Source organism: Ursus maritimus, unplaced genomic scaffold (assembly GCF_017311325.1).
Source record: "Ursus maritimus isolate PB19 unplaced genomic scaffold, ASM1731132v1 scaffold_4, whole genome shotgun sequence".
Taxonomy (NCBI): domain Eukaryota; kingdom Metazoa; phylum Chordata; class Mammalia; order Carnivora; family Ursidae; genus Ursus; species Ursus maritimus.
In genome coordinates, this window is record NW_024426552.1 from 35,786,873 (window position 1) to 35,808,869 (window position 21,997).

A 21,997-nucleotide genomic window follows, 5' to 3' on the forward strand; every position below is an offset into this window, starting at 1 on the left:
AAAAAAAAAAAAAAAGAAAGAAAGAAAAGAAAAAAGAAAAAGAAAGAAAGAAAAAGAGAGAGAAAGAAAAAAGGGGGAAGAGAGAAAGAATAAATCAAGAAATTTAAAAAAAGGAAAGGGGAAGGGAAATATTAAAAGACCCGAAGCCACTTTATCAACAAACCTGTTTATTAATCAGTCTGTGTGCTTTTCTTTTCTTTTTCTTTTCTTTCTTTCTTTTTTCTTTTTCTTTAAGCAAAGAAATATATGCACCTAAGCAGTTACTTTAGTGCTAAGGGATTTTCGCTTGGATTCCCTACCTCTCCATCCGCTCTGCTCTCTGCCGCTTCTTTTCGTAATTAATATTATCCTTTCACGTGAAATGTAAGAACCCCTGCGACCGCAGTGGAGGGAAACCGCACAAAACGCTGTTATTATGCAAATCACTGGTTTTGGATGCGGAGTGGCTAGGGAACTGGGGTGCACTTTTCCTCAGACCCTCTCTTCTGGAGGAGGGAGGAGGGGTCTGTGTGGAATGGGAGGACGACGCTGGTTATGAAATGAATGGCAATGTATGGAGTAGGAGTGCATGAGGAGAGCACACTTTGGGTGGTGGTGGAGGCAGAGGCGGCATGCTAGGGCTGGGTGGGCAGGGGCTGTAAGGCGCAAAATTGTTGCTTTTAAGAGAGTAGTAATATAGCGATACGACTTGAGTGTAAGATACAGGAAGGATGGATGTGAAATGATGGTCGATAGGATTTTTAAAGCTAGGTGACTCTTGATTTCTTGATAAATCTTTGCCCACTTCTAACCCTTCTGTCATCATTTCTGTACTTGTGGGAAAAATAAGTTGATCAAATTTATTTGTCCCTGGGTAAAAGGAATTTGGAAGTAAGACACCAGTAGACCCACAGGCGTGCAAAACCCAATCGGCCTTTGGAGGATTTAAATGAGGTCAATGAACCATCTTTCAGCAAGTTCTTGGAATGCATCCTGTCTCCTATCCTCCAGGATATAGACTGGGACGTATTTTATGTATGCATATTTATGAATGTGAAAGAGGAGATAGTGGACAGAATTTTTCTGAATTAACTAACTGACCTTGCAGAGCTATTTCTTACAATATTTTGTGTGTTTTATGTTGGATGTAAATTTCAGATATGTCATGTGCCAGAATCCCCGAGAAGGCAGACAGCCTTCTTCCTGCTTACGCTGCCTCGTCCCATTTCCCACAGTTGACACCCCCACCCTCTCACAAGTAACCCCGGGTGGCTGACACATTACTTAGGTTTCTAATCCATGCTGAAACGTGCTCGTAGATACCCCATTTCACCTCTCAGTAACTTGCATTTCTCAGCTCTGCGTTTGTGTGTGTGTGTGTGTGTGTGTGTGTGCGCGCGCGCACACACACACACACTCTCCACGCCGGGTAGTGGGAGTGTGATGTGGGGAAATCAGTTAATTTGGTGATTGCGATGAAAATTCGACACCGCTGGATGTGTTTTCCCTGCCAATCTGTGTATGCTGGCCCCGGCACGTCATTGCACTCACTGCTGGGCTGGTGTGAAAAGATTATTTATTATAGAGCATGTGGGCAATGGACTGCACTTGGGGGTCGCCTCCTCTCTGCCTTCAACATTTCCCGTGAATTGTCTATTCAGTGCACTGCAAAATAACTGTCTGCTGGTGTCTCATTCTCTCTCAGCCCGGAGGAGGATGTACTCTTTCTCTACCCAGAGAGATTCCATCAGCTGCATTCTCTTTTATTAAGGGCATGGGTCTCTTTTATTAAGTATGTAAACCAATTATTTAAAAAGTGCAGCTTTTCACAGCAGACTAGGGGTGGTGGTGGAAGGGCTGTGGGTATGGCAGAGAAAATGCACCACTGCAACCAACAGCAGCACCAGCATCAGGTCCAAATATATAAATAAATAAGCATCCTATACAGCAACCAGGGAAAGAGCACCAGCCCAACAATGTCTGTGTACTTATGAGCATCTTAGATCAGGCCATATTCATACACCAAAGGAGAGAAGAGGATTTAAAGAAAAAGAAGAAGAAAAAGAAAAACTACGAGGGGGGTGCAAAGCACCACTGGATTGTCTTCTCATGTTTATGGCTGCCTCACATTTATCAAACACTGCTCCACAGACTGATCACACTTTGTTGATATTGTCAGTTCCTGCTCAAACAAATTGCTCATGCCTTCCTTGTCTTACTTTTGGCTGAAAACATTGCTTCAGGGTTTAGGTTTGTGTTTCTCCCGCCATCCCACTGTTTTATTAGGACTTGGTTAGGTTGTAAAATGAAAGCTTTATTTCCTGGACACAGATTAAATACTTAGCAGGTCTTTCCTTTCTATGTGCACGGAGAGAAGGGTGGCGGGGGAACTAGTGAGCAACTGATTTTGGCTAGAAGGAGTCTGTTCTGCCTGCTAGTAGTTATGACTAGGCAAATGCTATAGGCAGTCTACAGCTTCTCATTTTTAGCTTTATCAGAACTACAGTGGTATTCTGTCACTTAAGTAATACTAATTAATTTATTTATCCTTTGTGTTATTATCCCCTTTCTTGCACTATGCCTTTAGACAAGAAGCCTCATCTGAAAATATCTTCTCTAGGTTTTACACTGTCACCAATATTTTGCTTTTTCTAGGAAGCAAAACCAACCTTTTGGCTTGTTAATATAGAGTTAATGAAACAGTGGTGAGAATCAAGTCACCGATAAAATAAGTTAAAAAAAAAAGTCTTAAATAGTTCTATTCTACAAATCTACCAGCTTGTCTTCTTGTCTTCAACGGATTCTTAGGAAATGGAAATGGATCATTAGATGGAAAATAAATGTGTTTCTGACCAAAGCACAACTTAGAATGTAGACTACTTAGATAACAAAATCTGTTTCAGTGTTACTTTATGGGGCATCCTTTCTTATTTTCCTCCACCATAGACAGAGGAATAATCTGGAATAAGGGTAGGGAACAGTTTGGAGAAATTAATTTCTTTAGAAGGAGGCATACAAAAGCTTGCCACCTGTAACTAAAACCTCTCTTGGTTACAGAGTAGATCCAGTTCAGTTGCTAACCCTGGCTGAAGCTGTATCCCTTTTCCATGCCTGAGGGGGCACTGCAAAGATGGAGACTGTCTTGGTTAGTACAAGAAAATAGTCCTAGAAAGGGCAAAAAAGAAAGGACAAAATATAACCAGAAAATAGACATGCATAGAGATTTTGTTAAGAACTTTGTTTCCTATTTAAAGTTAGTCATACAGAAAAGCACATCCAACACAAATACTGGGACTTTAGTGTTTGGTTTGGTTTTGTCTTGTTTTGTTTTCCACGAGACATTTTGGTAAATGATTTATTATATTTAGAAAGAAAGACTTTCAGATTGAAGGTCAATTGGACATACATATTACTAGCCTCAGTGTATTACATGAACCTCCCCTCACATTTTTAGAAAGTACATTATGAAGTACAAAATACACCTACGTACACTTAATAAAATACTGATAACTTAATACTTTCTAAAAGCACATCTCTCCCATTCATTTCCTTCTACATGTAATAACCTTAGTCTTGTCAAGCTCATTTCTTATGCTGAATGCAGTTCCTGCATTCCTCCCTTTTTTGATTAACAGCTGAAACTTCGAAAAGTAGAATCCGTACATAAAAGCCAATGACTATGATTTAAACAGTCAAACCCCAGACACCTAGTAATTAAGAAAATCTCCCTGCAAATATGAGGAGTTTCTGGACTAATTTTCTATCAAGATATGGAAGCTTACTACATGTCTTTCCCCTATTTCTACAACTATTAGAACCATGGGAGCATTAAACGACAAAAGTAAGCATCAGTTGAGAGGCCTCTTTCTGCGTTCTCCACTGGGAGATCAGATACTTGAGAACTATTCGCCCTGCATTTAAATAGTGAGATGCCATTTTTTTCTAAAGAAAAAATTACTTAAATTTCTTAAAGAGCAAAAGGAAGTGCAAAAATGCTGGAAGACATCTGAATCATGCGTTTTAAAGTGGCCTAAAATCAATACTCAAATAATATCAATTTTCTTTTTAAAATAAGAAATCTATCGGGTATCAGATGATTGAGACAAATAAGGTTTATTTATTATGAAGAATTTTGGGTGCATTAATAATATAAATAGAGCTATCATATTGATGTTTTATTTGATAATGCTGATGTGCAGTCCTTGAGATTTATCGAGAAAGAGCCGTTATTTACTAGGCTCGCTAAACATCCTTGGCAAAATCACCCATGGTGTAACAGCTGGCTGAGTAGGTTGAGGAGGCAGTGAGAAGGGGAATCACAGACCGAGGAAGCTGAACTCAGAAGCCGAAGTTAGAGTTCTTTGTGGAATTGGCAGATATATTGGTTTACCATTTACCCTCTTAGAACAGCTCTAATGCACAATGATTATTAAACTTAAGCTTCCTGAGGGCAAGCCCTGAGCCTTTGTTATCTGTGCGATCTTCTCATTCTTAATTTAATAGATGCATAATAAATAGTGTTGGATCGAATAATAGGGATGTCCTAATTAGTTCTGATGGAATTTAATAGTTGCTTCTCTTCATAATATGTCAGCACTTAAACTTTGTTAAAAATGCCACAAGAGTTCATTTTAACATTTTGTAGGCTGTATTGGTTAGGAAACAGTTTTCCTATAGGAAAGGATATAGCAATGGCTCTTGATATACATCTTTAACTGAATACAATCTGATAGTTGTTCTTGCCATTACGTTTTCCTACCTATTTCTTTTTATTTTCCTTGATTTCAAATCCCCAATATTTTGCATTAGGCCAGATCACCAATTCATTTCATGAAAAAAAGGAAGGGCATGATTTAAATTTACCGATTTAACCTAAAAAATTTAAAAGGACAAGTTCATTGCCAACATTTTATTTGAAAATGTCAAGCATTTTTGGAGTGCAGTTCAGTAGTATCAAAGAAAGGCATCTTCCACAAATTCCTTGTGTAAAGAGGTGGGTGAGGATTAACCTAGAGCTGTGGCTGCTGAAGCCCCCTGCTGTGTGATGATGCAAATGGCATCTCAGGCCTAATGTGCTCTGCAGCGGCAGGCGGACACACAGGAAAGCAGTCATGTGGCAGGAGTGAAATGGGAAGTCTTTTCATAGCTTGCAGGAGACATGAACCATCCTTCAGCTTTTTATAACCAGAAATAACCCAGAGAGTATTTCTAATCATGTGAGCTCATGACAAAGCATAAGAAAGAATGAATACATATTTTGTTTGGAGATTAATATAGTAAATAAACCTAATAAAATTATCAATGCTCTCATCAGACACATGGTGAATAGTTTATTTTCTTGCAAACTATCAGGGACACAGGTCACTTTCATGAAGATAAAGAGCGAAGTTAATAATAGGATTTCTATGCAGTTGTTTACATGTATTGGACCTAATAAATATTGGGCTAGGAAATATTCTGTTATTCTCTTCTTTTACTGAGTAAGAAATCAGTCCTTTGTTGTTGTTGTTGTGAGTTATTATTATTGTTATTATTAATTAGAACATTTCTTGTATTATGGGAATACAGTAGTTTTAAAAGATACAGAAATTAACTGTTAATGTATGTTCATGTAGTTTAGCACCATGAAGTGGAATTTTTGTTAACATCAAATCAGTAGAGAATATTTCCTCTCTGAACAATATTACTTATCACAGGCAAAAGCATCAAATAGGACCCTTAGTAAAAGTAATAGTTCTGGACCTACAGGCAGCCTATCAGGGAAGCATATCAGATAATAGAAACTAATGTAGCTTTGTTTATTTTTATTCCATTTGAGAGAGAACAAAATAAGTGAACATACTACGCATATTGATTTTTACTCAAGAAATGAGCCCAGTTGGTTCTGTTAATGTGCTCAGTGGGATTCTTTAAACAGATACGAAATTGTTATCATTTTAGAAGTATGTAGTATGTCTAAAAATTAGTAAACTAAATATTCTGCTTAATTAGTATCAGTTAAATATTAATGTCAAAATCAGAGATATAATTGTTGAGAAAGGAAATATCCCTCAATCATTCATCTCTCTATATACACATATATACAAGTTTAAGGTGTACAGCTATTTTTAGGACTGAAGGGTATCTTTATAATTTTGTAAGTAATCAGGCTTGGGGGCTCTCAGGGATGTGGTGTGAGGAAAAGGCAAGAGTTTATTCTGTTTGCACTCAATTGTTTTCTTTTACCCATTTTATGAGGGTTAAAAAGTGTACTTTTGAATAAATTTTCTTAGGCCTTAACAATGATTAACGTTTCCACTTAGAAACACACAAGCAAGATTTACAATTTCTGAATTTGCGATAGAGCTGAGCATTTATTCTGAATCTTCTTTTGTGCTTATGAAACCGAGTGATGAGACCCTACCGCTACCTGAATAGACACAGGGCTGAGATTGTAAGGGGATCTGCCTTGGAGAGAGCCGGCTATTAATTATTCACATTCTATTTTAGAGGTCTTTGAAGTAAATATTAAGACAGTCATTATTCAACATTTGGGATAACTCTTTCTAAGTCAGCAAATAGTTCTTACTTGAATCTTTAAATTACCTTTCAGCCCTTTGAATGCTGAATGGGAAATCCCAATTTAGTCACAAACAGTTATTCTGGGGGCTAGATGCTGAAGTCATTAGCGATTATTTAGAAAATAAAAATAAGGAATCATTTGCTTTGAGGAACATAAAATCTTAAAGCTAAGTATGATCAAGTAGTGCAGATCACTTCACATTAAGAAAACAACAGTCCTTTTATTGGTCAAATTGATCCCCTAACAATTTTATGTATATGATGATGGTTTATTTACAGGAACGGTGCATTCACTGTTTAGCTAGAGTCATCTTTGGGAACGGCGTGAGAAAGCACCTTTCCTGACAAGGGTGTGCTGCCAACTGCTAAGTGTATAGCTGTTACATTGATTCAGTGTAATTTATAAAACCGATTAATCTGTTCTTATAAAGAAATATTTTTGGCTTCTTTGCTAAAAGTGTTTGCCTTTTAAAAATGCAAGTGACTCCCTTAAGGTTTACTTAAACATCCAGCACTAAAATTTATAGTGTGTAAAATACATTTTTACTCTCTTAATGAATTCATATTTTACATTAGCTTGTCCTATATCCCCCCAGGGGAAAACACCCATGACACCTATATCTTCCATTCATTCTCATACCTTACATGCCCCCTGCCTTCCAATCTTAAGTAGTAGATTTAGGTTGAAATGAGAAATGATTAGAATATTTGTATTTAAAAGCAAATAAATACAATAAGCTTGTTGTTTAATCGTCATTCCTTTACTGCTGTCTATTTTATGTGTTGAGGTCTGAGTTTGGTAACTCAGCTTCCTTTGCACTCTCCAGGAATATAATCCCCCAGTTCCGACCATGCTACTAACCTGAAAGACCTATTAAAAGTAATTAACGGGGAATAAAGAGTGGTTCAAGAAAGGGAGTTTTGCGACAGCCTATATGCTGATTGGGTGATTTTTCCTTTCAACCTCCATGACGCATACCCCAATGTTTTAGCAAGGATAAAACACATACAATGTGCTTATACTTGTTTTTGTTATTGGTATTATTGCATTTTCTGAGAGTTCAGCCTCCTTACTTTCATAATAAAAATGGCAAAAAGAAGAGGGAAGGAATGTGAGTCAGCCAGCCAAACACACACAGAATCGCCTGGCAAAGCTGACTAAATTAGCATATGCTAGGCTGAGTATTTCCTTCTGTTGTTACATAATCCCTTTCTAATACGAAATCAGTTCTCATACTTAACCCTTTCAGGAGGTTTGGAATTCTCCCACTGTTATATTTTTATTTTGCATTATTTATTTTCTCATGAATTGTGTAAATCATCTATTGAGGGGCTTTTATGTCAAATTCTTTTTTCCCCCCTCTTCAGTCTTTCTGTATACAAATGTTCCATTCTGTGCCCAACTTCAGGATTCAAGAATCAACTTTTCTATAGCTTTCACTGAGAGGATCTAATTAGCATTTTAGGCTCTCTTTACTCATGTGCAGCTTTCTTTAGAAAATGTATTAGTTCTATGAGGTTCCCCTAAGGATTCATAATACTCTAGTTTGTTACATGTACTGTGATATTCAGTGCGCCTTAATTATGCACGTGTCCTCATTTCAAAGCCTTTTCAAGGATCATGTGGGATAGAACAGGGGTCTGGCTGTAAGTTCACTGTCATGTATTAATGTGTAGGTGGTATTCAGAGAAGGATGTTTCTGAAGGCAATTATATATCTATGACTCTAGGATAGCAAGCAGTTACATTCTACGCTTACTAGTTACCCTGCCAAGGCAGAATGAAATTCACCATTGTGATACATAATACAGTATCTGTTATTTCTAAATAGTTCTTTGCCCTGGGAATGAAATAAAATAATGAGTGAAAATGTGTATCCCTTATCTTGAATAGGGATTGTTCCTTTCACTTTCTCAAAACAAGAATCAAAAATTGTTCCTAAATCAATACTCTATTCCCTAACTAGCCCATTAACACATTTGCTATGGTGGGATCTCGAAGTTATGCTGGTTATTGTTTGAGGCTATAGATTTTTAGATAGCATTAATTGCCTGCAGTTGCGTGGGCTGCCAAATGTCAGTGCACTGCCAAATCTGAGACATGATTTTTTCAGTTTTTGATTTGGATGCAATTTGGATAACTGTGAAAGTATGTAGGGACATCAAACTCAACATAGGAAGAGAGAGAAAGACTTTTTTTTTTTAAATAAGGACTTTATTTGTGGAAGGATGGTTATAAGAATTGGCTCATTTAGTTCATGTCACCATTTATAAGGAGGATATTTTCCTGTATTGCCTGAGTTTGAGTATGTACTTATATTAACTGTACTCTTCGACTTGTATTCCTCTGCGCATTATATCATCAGAAAATTTGAGTTTAATTTGTAAATACACTTTTTTCTTTTGTTTATGGCTATTGTAATAAAAAGCATTTTTAAAGTTGATATATACTAACAATTTTAACTAATTTTTTATTTTACAATGCATACTTGAAGCCATATAATTATTGATAGCTTAAAAAATACTAGTCTCCAGGAACCCACTGGAGTTTTTATTATGAAAAATTTTGACCAAAATCTGATGTGTTTGTTTAAGTAGACAAAAGAATGCCATCTGCCCTTTATTATTTGAAGTTTTATGTCTTCTTGGCTCATGAGAGAACTAAGCATTTTATTTTGCCTATGCTGTGATCTATATAACCCCTTTGCATATTTTTATTATAGCATTTTGAATGTTTGGTATTTATCTATCTGTTTGTTCTACTGGACTATAAACCCCTGGAGTACAGGGTTTTAGTCTTCATTTTATTTCAAGTGCCTAATCCAAGGTCTGGTCTGTGTCTTTTTTTTAATGTTTTCATTCCACTGATTGATGAGTTCTCTTCCAATCCATTTAATCTTGACACATCTCTTTAATTGGATCCAAGTAATATTTAAGTATTTGTGTTATAACTGCCAAAATGCCAATACACTATTCTGAATAGAATAAATATTTGCCATGAATTTTCATTTGTATTTAATGTACAGGGAGAATACCAAAAAATGCCTACTAAGAAACATAAACAAGTCTAAATAATGGCATACTTCACAAAAATATGGAATCATTGCTTTCAGTTAGGGTAAGCAGTTCAAATTGCACTGAAAACATTTGTCTCAGAGATCTGACTCTTCCTGATTTGTCTGGGCTTCTTAAGTCCTTGTCTTTTTTCTACTTACTGAAGATTTCTATCCCTTGCCCCCCAAATATTCCTGATGATGGCTTTAGGTAGACATGAAACCAAATCATCTTATTGTTCTACTTAGAGTAGATGGTATTTCTGAATAAATGTATAAACAAAGAGGAATTACAAACTGACCTTGATCTGCCAGATTATCAGTGGGGACTGACCTGCTTTTGTTATTGCCAAGCTATGGAGCAGACATTCTCTGAGTAGTTTCTGAAATACAGATTTGGGGTGCATTTTGCTTAATTTAACTTGGGGGAGATTACATTCATTTTATTTAAAAGACCTTTTAAAGAAAATCCTAAATATTGTGGGACTTATTTTGTTTGTTTTTTGGTGTGTGTTTTTTTTTTAAATGCTTAGTCATACTTCTGCAATTGAGGACATGTGTTTGCTAGGGTTGAATTTGATTTATTTCCCTTTTAGAATTTTGAAAGACAGTGGGAGGTAGGATGGGAATATTAACTGCTTTTTGAAGAGAAGTTAAATATAGTTACTGGGAGCTGAACACCAAGGGAGAAAAGACTTTCTACAATTTGTAGTGACTCTATTTCCACATAAAGTGTTTTAAGAATGCTTTTTCTTATAAGTCCCAGGAAATGTAGCTTTTCTTAAAAGTCATATAGTTTTTCTTCAAGTTTTAAAAATCAATTTCCTGATGTCTTTTGGATTTTTGACTGTTTCATGACTTTGGGCATCTGAAAATATATTATTAACTAGGCTGACTTAAGATTTACCTGATGGCAGGTGCCAAAATGACAGTTATCATCGTCATGTAGAAATGCACATTCAGTAAATAAATATCCAAAATAGTTTAAACTAGTTCAATTTATTAAGTGTTATTGCAACTTTATGGAGTTGATATTAAGAATTATATTCTCCCATAGCTACTGTGAATACCTAAAATCTTTTTTATGTTAAAATGTGACTGTCCGTATGATGCAACAGCCGCAAAAGATTAAATAATCTTCTAATGTGGCTTCTGTTCGGCCCTTGCTGACTGACTTTTCAAAGCCTACTGAATAAAAGGGAAGGTAGTTTGGGAAGCATTTTTTATTGACTATTTCACTGTTACAGTGAAAAAATGTTTTAAGATGTACCGAATTTTCATTATATAGAGAATATTCTTATAAATCCATGTTTAGAAGTGACATATTGTAATTTTTTATGTGTAACCACTTAGTATCTGAAACACTGGAAATGTGAGGAAGAATTACACCTTCATATTTCTCAACAGTTTTTGTCATAATGACCCATTCAGAAAGTGAATTTTTAATTTGATATAACAAGGAAAGCATTTCAGAACAACATTTTTGTCCAGAGTCACCAAATTAAAAACAATATCCTTTATATTCTTCGAAAGAATACTACACAAGGTGCATCGTCTTTATAGAAAGATTCGATGCTAACTAACATGAAAAAGTTGTGTGTTCAGTAACAATTACAAATATATTCTTAAGGTCAAGTACAATTTATAGACGATAGTTTCATGTCCACTGGCTTACTTTTTTTTTTTTTTTTTTAACGTAGCAATGTTACGGGTGAGGTAAGACTAATGGTATTTTGAAACTTCAGTTCTCCGTATCTTTTCACTTCCACGGAATAGCTAAGATAAAGGTATTGATACAGGGATAAGTTCATGGCGTTTTAGCGATTTGGTAGAGGTCAGTAAGGTCAGATTTACTTTAAATCTTCATTTTGCTTTACCCAATTTTACTGGCTACACAAGTACAGACTGCCAACAAAGCAGAACAGATTATCCTTGATGGATAGGACAGCATGAGAGTATATTTTGTAATACAACAACTATATTCAGTGGATGGGTGCGGACAAGTTGGGAAGACAATCTTTTTTATCATTTAAAGATGGTCTTATTATAAGCTAACAGTGAACTTGATCAGTTATTAGGGATATTTCCTCCTAAGACCTTCATATGATCTTGGTGTACCAAACGAGAATGGGAGTACCTTGGTGATAGAGGAAGAGGCTCTAACACACAGCCCGATCCTTGAGTAGAACGCAAGCAGCAGCCATGCCAAACTACTGTTAGTGTGGAAGCTGTAGTGAGGCCGGCCTGGCAGGTGGGTGTCTTTTCTCTTGTAGTGAGTATTCTCTATTCTCTAGAGGGAGGAGTTATCATTGGACTATTTTGGACTTTGAGTTTTGGAAGTGCCCTGCAGCAGCAAGACATAATGGTAGGAATCAAAAGACCTCAGTTCTCATCCAAGCCATGCCACAATTTTAGACACCTTGAGCAAGTTTCTTTCTTTCTTTCTTTCTTTCTTTCTTTCTTTCTTTCTTTCTTTCTTTCTTTCTTTCTTTCTTTCTTTCAGGGGGAAAAGGAGGGGCAGAGAGAGAATATTAAGCAGGATCCATGCCCAGCGTGAGCCTGATTCAGGGCTTGATATCACAACCCTGAGATCATGACCTGAGCCAAAATCAAGAGTCAGATGCTTAACTGACTGAACCACCCAGGCATCCCAAGCAAATTACTTCTGTAGCTTAGTTTCTTCTATAGACTGAAAAAAAATGGAACCACATTCATTCTTTGGTGATGTGTTGTAGAAGAATCTACTGGGTGATTGAAAACTGCAGAAATGGCATTTTTCTTTTCAACTTTTCACCTAAAGATATTTTGTAACAAGGTGTATAGCCTTAACTATGTGCTCTTAAAATACCCTTTACTAAAATTTAATTTTTTATGTTTACCCATGCATTATTCAGTATTTAAAGATTTTACGCATATAAAGAGATTTTTATTCTGGTACACGTGTCTAAATAAATTTCAGAACTTTTTATCTCTGTCAATGAGTTTTATAAATTAATTTTGTAGTCATCAGCCTGAGCCTGGGTCATGCATGCTTTTCCCATGAAATTTCATCCATAGATCAACTTCAAAATTTAGTAAATTTTTGCTTTTAGTCATTTATTTTTTTTCTTTTATAATTTTTATTTAAATCCTAATTAGTTAACATACAGCACAATATTGGTTTCAGGCATAGAATTCAGTGATTCATCATTTACATACAACACCCAGTGCTCATGCCATTAGTCATTTTCATTATTAGAGAATAGACTGTTTCGATTTTGAATTAAATTTTGGGTTTTTGTGCATTTAATGTGTGCATTTGTAAATTATAAAATTTTCATTTTTTTTTGTCATAGCCTTCGGTTTTCTTAAGCATTACTTACTCATACACTGATTCATTTTTCAACAAATACCTACCTGAGGGCAGTGTTGTAAAGCCTGGATATACAAGGGAACAAGGATGAAACAATTTCTGCCCTCACGGAGTTTATAGTCTAGTAGCTGAGACACTGGATAAACCAAAATATGCAATACTCTAGCTTATTTTCTGAAATAAAAATTCCATTTTTATAGTAATATGTTTTCAATGGCTACATAATGTGGATATTATCAATGAAAATATGAAATCACTGATTTAATAGCACTACTATAAACCTCACTGAGCTTTTAACATTTTTTATTTAAGGTTGGGTTAAAGAGCTCTCATTTCCTCCGGTCGTTTATCCTGCAAACATTCTCAGTATGATTCCAGTTTCTTTCTTTTTTTTTATTAATACAACTTGAAAGAAGCTGACAAGTGAACAAGAAATATTCAAGCATGCTCTATTCTAACTGATTTGTTCAAGAGGATGATTCATTTAATTTCATAAAGGCTCAGTGGGCCAGAACAGTAGATGACCAGGTCAGCAGAGGGAATGTAGGGGAGAAGAGGTCTGTGAGAAGGATCTATGTAACAAGCAACAATATTTAGTTTTTTAGAGCTGAAGTTCTGCTTGAGCAATTCTGATGTTACCAGCGACAGTCATTTAAAGAGCTGCTGATGCCTCAGGGAAAACATTTTTAAAATGTCCTATCCGGAAACAATGCTCCTTGTACTGTGTCATATATATTAAAACTCTGTCCCTTGGTTATATTACAATACTACATTGTGCCTGATTAAAAACTGTGCTTCTCGAGACTGCCAATTCAATGTTGTTCTTGAAATCGTTCCTCCTGCTCAAACTGCCCTGAATATGATTGAAATAAGAATCACCTGGTAAACAAAGCTGGAGAAGAGATGAGAATACCACATAAAAACTTTAAAAATAAGATGAATTTTATATACAATTATGTGAAATGTTAGAATATGTAAAATAACTTGAATGGGCTACAGATATTCTCGATATCTTTATATGGTTTCTTTTAGTATTTAACTTTGATGACCTCAATGTGCAAATGATGTCATATTTCTAACAGACTGTAAGGCATTTTTATATTATTATTTATTGCCCATTGGTGCCCCTGGAGTAGATGATATGTATTTTGTTGTATATAGGGGTAAAAAAAATGATATATACTTTGGAAATCATAATGGTGGTCGTCAAGCATGTACAGTTATTCTACTTAGAGATTTATTTATCTGGATTGCAGAAAACAGTATAATACACAGATAAAACACCTCAGCTAAACCATTATCTTTAATTTTGCTTTCTTTTTCTTTTAAAGGGAACTTTAAAATTAAAGCAATTCAAGGAAATGCTCTGTTGCAGGTGATAATTTGCAAGAGTGTGGTTTTATATTAAATGATTTATTTTGTGAATATATTCAGCTTTCCAAAGTAAGTCAGAGATCCATGCATATTTGGAAACTTTTATATAGAGAACTAGGTGGTGCTGTTTTGTCATCTTTGTGTCTCGGTGACTTCTTTGGTCCTGTTTTTGATTCATTAAACACTTTCATACACTAAGTGTATTAGGTAAGATACAGTCTCCTGGTAGCATTACTTTTTATTAACCAGCTAAGTTTATTTTGATCTTACATGTTTGTTTTTGCAATATTTTCATAAAGCAGGAAAAACTTTCTTCCTAAGCAGTAACATTTATCATAGTTTACAACTTCTCTTTCTTTAACATGTAAGATAATCTGAAATCTTCAGGTATTTATGTTATTACACGTTTTAAAATGTTTTGTACTTGGCTATTTCCTTTGCCAAAATTCTTACTATTAATTAAGTCAGAATTTAAAGTGGTAAAATTTTGTTCAGTTTGAGTTGATTTAATGTAAAAATGCCATAAAATATATAAGCTCAAGGCAAACATTTTCATTATTTGAAATAGTAAAAATTGAATTAAGCCTTTAAACAAAAGAAATAAGAAAATTTTCCTTGAAGAGAAATTGTTTGCTTAATTTACTTCTCTGTAAGAAAACAGACCTCAGTTAGGCTGTCAGGAAATCTTTTCATGTTTCAGGATATCATTGTTAACTGTGCCTTCCAATAATCTTGTGGTACCCAGTAGTCCAAAATAAAATAGTACACTTACTTCAAACTAAATAACAGAAAAGCTACTCCACTGTCCATGTATACTTAGTACACTGGTGTCTCTGAGGTGTATTTTCTTGGTAAGAATTATAATTTCAGATACCTGTAGGTTTAGGAAATGCAGATAAGAGAAAACTTAAAAGAATTACAACTTTTTCCATTAAAAATCATCTCATGTTACATATAAGCAATTGTAACTTATGTTTCTTAATGAATTTACAATACCTTTGGAGAAGAGTATATCATATAATTTATTCTCCAGTGAAAATCTGGATATAAAATAATGCTGAAATTCTTCAAGTGTTCTACCCATGTGCTTCCTTGTGGAATCACAGTTCTATCATTTTGACTGGGGACAAAAGTAATTTATGTTCTTTATTTCTGATGTAATAAATCCTCCTTGCTGCTATTTACATCATAAAACATTTAAGTTTTATCTTAATAGAAAAGTGAATGTTATTTAGAAAACTCTTTGTGTTTTCTGTTATCTCACAAATCTTTTATCTGTGGAAGACAGAATCAATATGGAATTTCAGAATGGTTCCATGACATGTTCTTACAATGCAGAGATAATCTCCAAGATGAACATCTTCTAGACTAATAAGCCTAAGTGAAAGTGCTCTTAGACTTTTGGACTCATGTCTGGCCTGCTGGCCTCATGAAATAAAATGGAAGTCACAAGTATTAGGAGAATGCCAGTGGGTAAACACTTGTCAAGTAAGAGTTCAGAATGGGGGAACTGTATAAGGGAACTGAAATTATTCATGCACGAGGAATGTCTTGATTTTCTATCAGTTTTCCTAAGAAGGATTAGCTAAATCCCATTGTATCCTACCACAACCTTAAAATGTGAAGAAATCAAACAATAAATAGATTTTAAAAATTTAAGATTATATAAGAAGTCAGTATTTGTTTTCAGTTTTAATTATTTTTATTACAAAGATATTATCTAGCTTTGTGATACTATCGTTATTGGAGTAAAGCTTAAACTAGACAAAGAATTTATGAAAGACAGTCATAGATTTGCCATATCTACATGCTCAAAATTATACAGTGTTTTTGTGATAATGAATAATCCACTTTTTGAAAGTTGACATTCTGGCAGTGTTACTAATAAGAAGATATTCAACTTTAATATGTTAGATACTAGATTTACGTTATGGAAAATTAAATGACACTATCATCAGGCCCAGTGCTTTTTAGATAGCCTATTTTTAAAATATACCATACTTCAAATAAAGCATGATATTTGGTGAAAAATACCTGAATCCTAAGTGAATATATTTCACAATTATTTTCCTTCTAGAATATAGAAAGTCTATAGTTTATTTTATTTCTTAAATGTCAAAAATACAAAAATGTATATTGTAACTTTGGTGACTGCTTATTATTTTAGAAGTAAAATCAGAAGGGAAGAGAGTAACACATTTCTGGCAGTATACTTTCTCCTTGGACTGAGGCTCCAAAATTAATACCAAAACTACTCCATGCATTTTTCATCATTTCTTGTGGTCATTATTTCTTGGAATTCTTGTATTAGAAAAAGAGGTCTTTTTTACAATTATTTTTGATGAAGATTAATCTCAAGCAATGTAGCATCAGCCACTGACTATTAGTAATCAGTGACAGCAAACAGATTACTTGGCATGCCATTTTTTTTCAAAGACCCTCATCTTATCTTTCCAAATTCTCCTTTGGAAACTTCTGTAGCGGTTCCTTTTCATCTTGCCACATTTTATCACTGATGAAAGATTTATATCTCATGGATCTAAAGGTGGTTTTTCACTTTAAAAGGTAGACTAAAGAAAACAACAATAAGTAAGGGATTTCTGGATTTATTTTGCTATCAGAGCAGGATAGCGGAATAAGTGAAAAAGTGTTCATTACGAGAATAAAAGCAACGGTATAGTGGTGAGGGTGGATGTAGATCTTTTGTACCTTTCAGCATATGTTTCTTTTAAAAAGTATCTCCAAATGAGGCATAATACAAAGTTATAGTTAATATCAAGAAATCAAACTTTTAAGGACCCAGTGGATACAGACATTGTACATGGTGAAAGAGATTAGAATAGAACTAAGTAAGAATTTCAGATGGTCTTTAGTGGATCATATCCAGAGCCCAACTGTAGTGGGATGGAACAAATAATGAAAACTTCTAACACTGTAACAGGTAGTATTAATCACATATGATAAAAAACAACACCAGTGAATAAGCTTTGGGGGCAATATCTTACCACAAACTTAATATACTCTCATGTACAACTTAAACTAAAAACTTCCTAAATATATTTCCCCACTTGGCTTTGTCTTAAGATCTAATATGTCTTAAGATTAATACACTAGTCTTCTTATGTTGGTATTAATATGAGTGGAAAAGATGGACTACAATAATTAGAAAGTACTTGTGTTTTGCAGGTCAGGCCCAGGAGAAGTGTTTCCTATCGTGTCTTTGCAGTTTACAAATTGTCAACTTTTCCAAAAGTATTTTATTATTGGCTACATACACTCGGAGGTGAAACTGGGAAATACATCACAACAGAACAGGTCTTAAAAACAGAGCAGTGGTTTAAGCATTGTTTTGTTTTCATGAGATACTGACGTCAAAGCAAAACAAAACTTCAAAAGCAATCTCAATATTTAATTCCTAATATGTCAGTCAGCAGGTATTCTAAAGGGACAGTTGCTTCTTTCAAACCAAAATCTTTACTTATCCAAACCTCTAAAATAAAAACTTTTGACAGTAAAATCACTTGTAGAAAAAAAATTGTCTTCTTATTTTACTTAAACAAAGAAAAATTTTGTAAATTACAGAGACTTGACAAGCATTTAGAAATGAAAAAGTTGTATTTGGTAATCTAAATATCAAGAAGTTAAACTAAATGTGCTAATACTCTAAAGTAATCACCCTGACATTATCTAAGACATTAGCATCACTATCCAAAATTATCTTATTGTCTAATTCTTTATATATTTTTTCCTTTTCCATATAGACACTTAACTCTGTGAGTACAGGAATATTGTTTCCTGTTTTTTATCTCTGTCTCTATCTGGCATGGACTTGTTTAATAATTTTTTGTGCATGAACCAGTATGATGATCTTGATTTATTTTTTAAGTAAAAGACTATTTTTTAAACAACTTCCTGTGGTTAATAGAAACCAAATTAACAGCTGTATTTAAGATATACCTAGTTAAGATTAGTTATAATGTAGTAGCACTCTTTAAGTCCTTTTTTTAAAAACGTATCATGTTCCATATTTGATTATAGATCATTTATTTGAGAATGTTTGTAATTATGTTTTGTTTAGACTTAAAATAAAGCACAGTACTGCTGTTGCTCATTTAAAACAAGAAAGGAATGCAGAGCAGGATAATTTACTTGCTAAAGTGTCATAAGAACATTTTTTAAAGTATTAATATATTTCCTATGTTAGCTGTTTATCATTGCTAGTTCAGGGTGTGTGTGTGCATGTGTGTTCTTTATATCAGAAATTTGTCTGAAGTCATGGAATTCTAACTGCATTATGTGAAAAAAATAAAACTAAAGATTATAATAGGCCATAGGGGAAATTCTGCATAAGAAACCTGTTACAGCAAAATTGGATGAAAGTTTAAAATAAGCTCTGCTGTACTTTAGATTTAAACATGATCTCATTTCAACTCTATTTAAATCTTATTTCAGAGGCAGCATAGTGTAAATGGAAAGTACAAGGGATAGGGCATCAAGAATTAAAGTTCTGATGACTGTGCCACTGGCTCCCCATCACCTGGGGATACAATTCATCTCTCTAGGGTCAGTTATCAGAGGGTGTTAGACTTGGATCATTTCCAAGGTCTTTTTCAACTTGAAGATTAACCAATTCATCAGTTAAAACAAATGGATATACTCTGCAAAGGTTAGGATATGGTTACACCTTTATCATTAAATGAAAGTTTTGATTAGACAAAAGTGTTATAAAATGATGAAATAAATTACTGGTGTGTTTATAAAATTCTAGTGATATATAATGTGTTTTTAAAATTCTTGTGCATTATATGTGTATATATATTCATATATTTATTGACATTTCAACATACTATTGATATACAAGTATATAGCCAAAAAACCTGTTTTTTGATTACATTTGTTTTAAAAATGCATGTGTACGTATAGATAATTCATTGCATTATGACTTTTCACCCTGTTCTCTATAAAGAGAGACATAATATAACTAGAAGAGGGGTCACTGAAGAAATATTCATTTGTAAAACACTTCTAAGAAAAATCTTAAACTATTAGAAATTATCAGCCTTAAATGGAGAAAAGAAGCTCAGGCATTCCAGGAATAGACTTCAATAAACGAAGATAATTTTACACTAAGTGCCATAAACAACTGTTTTTTATATTCATTAAGGCTCAAAACAAAGATAATGTTCTGAAACTACTCCAAGAGTGCTTTAGCCTTTAATTAAGAAATAATTTCCAGGCAGGACAACTAGACTTTAGAATAGAAAGTGGTGAAATACTTTCTTGGTGTCTAAAAGGATAAATGCATTTTTCATCTTTACTGGATGATTTAAAAGTGTGCTCTCTTAATGGTAAAGTAAGAGAATTGAAGGGCCTCAAATCATGAGATCGCTCTTCATGAAACCAGTTTGCATGAATTATAACTAATCCAAAACTTCACTTTTATCAAATAGAATTTGTTCTTAAGAAAGGCAAATGCTTGTTACTTCCTTTGTAAGTATGTCATTAAATAAAGGTTGCATTGATTAACTTAGAGAGGATTTCATAATAACCTCTAATCATAATCATACAAAGAGTTAAATTCCCTTCATTATGGAGCAAGGCAAATGCAGAGTGTTTATAGGCGATCTAGAAGGTCAGTACTCAGACTAATTCACCGACAGCCCCAGATGCCTGGTTAAGCTGCCAACACAGTTGCTTTCCGAGTCTGCCAGAAAGTCAGCTGCAGCTGCAGGGAACATTCTTTTTTTTTTTTTTTTTTTTTTTTTTTTTTTTTTTTTTTTTTTCCTTTTTTTTTTTTTTTTTTTCCCCCGCCCATTGCTAAGCCTGTGGATTTTACAATTGCCACAGAAAGAACAGAATTAGGAAATATAATTCAGGGTGATGATCACCTCACTTACCCTATTAATGTGTTTCAAATTAATTTACTATGAACAGCAAAGTATAAACAGATAAGAGGGTTTTTTTTGTTTTGTTTTGTTTTGTTTTTTGCACATGTGCATGTTCTCAAATCATTCATTTAGTCACATTTTGGAAAGTAACCTGGTGAGACTGTCTTCCAGGCTCAATTCTATCTTTTCATTTTGGGGATTTCTAGTGCAATAATAAGAAGCAGCAGAAGCTTAAGCAGCAGCAGCAGCAGCAGCAGCTACTATTTCATGTTTTATGTCTTATTGTTACCTGCAGTTAGAGAAACATAACCACACAGTACAGGTGCAGAGGGTGTTAGTATGTTGTGTCTTTGCAGTTACATAGGTCTGGCCTCTGATCTTAATTTGCTGGTGTAACTTTGAGCAAGTGATTCTACCTCTCTGAGCCTAAGGTATTTCACCTAAAAAATGACAAGTGTGATATCCATCTCACAAGGTATTGTGAGGCTTAATTAACAAAGTAAAATTCCTGGTACGATCTCCAGAAAATTATGGGCACTTGATAAATTATAGAGACGTTATGAGAAAAAAAAATTTAAACGTAAAATCCAGAATTTGCATTAAGTCCTCAAAAGTTTGGATGCACATTGCTCAGTGGTGTTTTGTAGGATATTTTTAATAGAGTATTATAGGAATTAAAAGGAAGGGTACTCTAATGAGAAAGTTTGGAGAACCTTGAAAAAAAATCACAGAAAAATTAAAAAGGATATAACATTATATTCTTCCATTTCGAAATCTGAGGAAGAATATAGCAAGAAGAAAAAGAGAGGATGTAACGTAGTAGATTGCTGTTCATGAATCTATAAATAAGTATTGGGAGAAAAGCCATCGTAAAATGTTTTAACAGCAATATACTTTTGGATACTCAGGCATTTTGGATATTAAATAGCTATAGAGACAACTGGAAGAGTATTTCTATGTTTAAGTATAGACAGTTTCTACTTGCCTGTTTTTCTTTTCCTTCTTCCCTCCCTTTTTGCCTCCTTTCCTTCCTTCTTTCCATCCCTCCTTCCAAGTGAATGGGAATGTATTACGAAGAGTCTTTTCTCTTTTTTTTAAACTACTAAGTATATTCCTGGAAACAGTTATGTTACTTCTGTATAGATGGGTTTCAGAAACTAATTGAAATCAAATATCAACAACATAGGCAAAAAATGTACTAGTGGGAGCTGTTGCCAAAGACTATGGGGTGGTCGAATTCTTTTGCCTTTCTGGTTTCGAGTACAATTATATTTTAGTGGAAGAGATTATTTTAAACCACAAGGGAAACCCTGATCACACTGTCTTATGTCTTGTTTTAAGCAAGGTGTACAGAAAATCCACAACTATTAAACTGCCATTTAAATAATCAAGTTGTTAAATGGCCATCCTGCAGTTGTAGCTCACAAGCTAGGCATACATTTGGAATACCAAGGTTGGATGGATATCTCCCCTCTCTATTGACTTTTAGCTAAATATGAATAGTGTGGATTTGTCTTTCTTTTTTTTGGCATGTAACATTTTATTTTATTTTATTTTTTATAATAATTTTTATTATGTTATGTTAGTCACCATACAGTGCATCCCTAGTTTTTGATGTAATGTTCCATGATTCATTATTTGCGTATAACACCCAGTGCATCATGCAATACATGCCCTCCTTAATACCCAACACTGGCCTATCCCAATCCCCCACCCCCCACCCCTCTGAAGCCCTCAGTTTGTTTCCCAGAGTCCATAGTCTCTCATGGTTCATTCCCCCTTCTGATTACC

At 34.3% G+C, this 21,997-nt stretch overlaps 1 protein-coding gene across 2 annotated transcripts in view; it reads left to right on the forward strand.

Moving 5' to 3' along the window:
• The window catches only part of CADM2 (cell adhesion molecule 2), a 1,024,870-nt gene that overhangs the window by 881 nt on the left and 1,001,992 nt on the right, over nucleotides 1-21,997 (forward strand). The gene's annotated exons all lie outside the window — the stretch shown is intronic.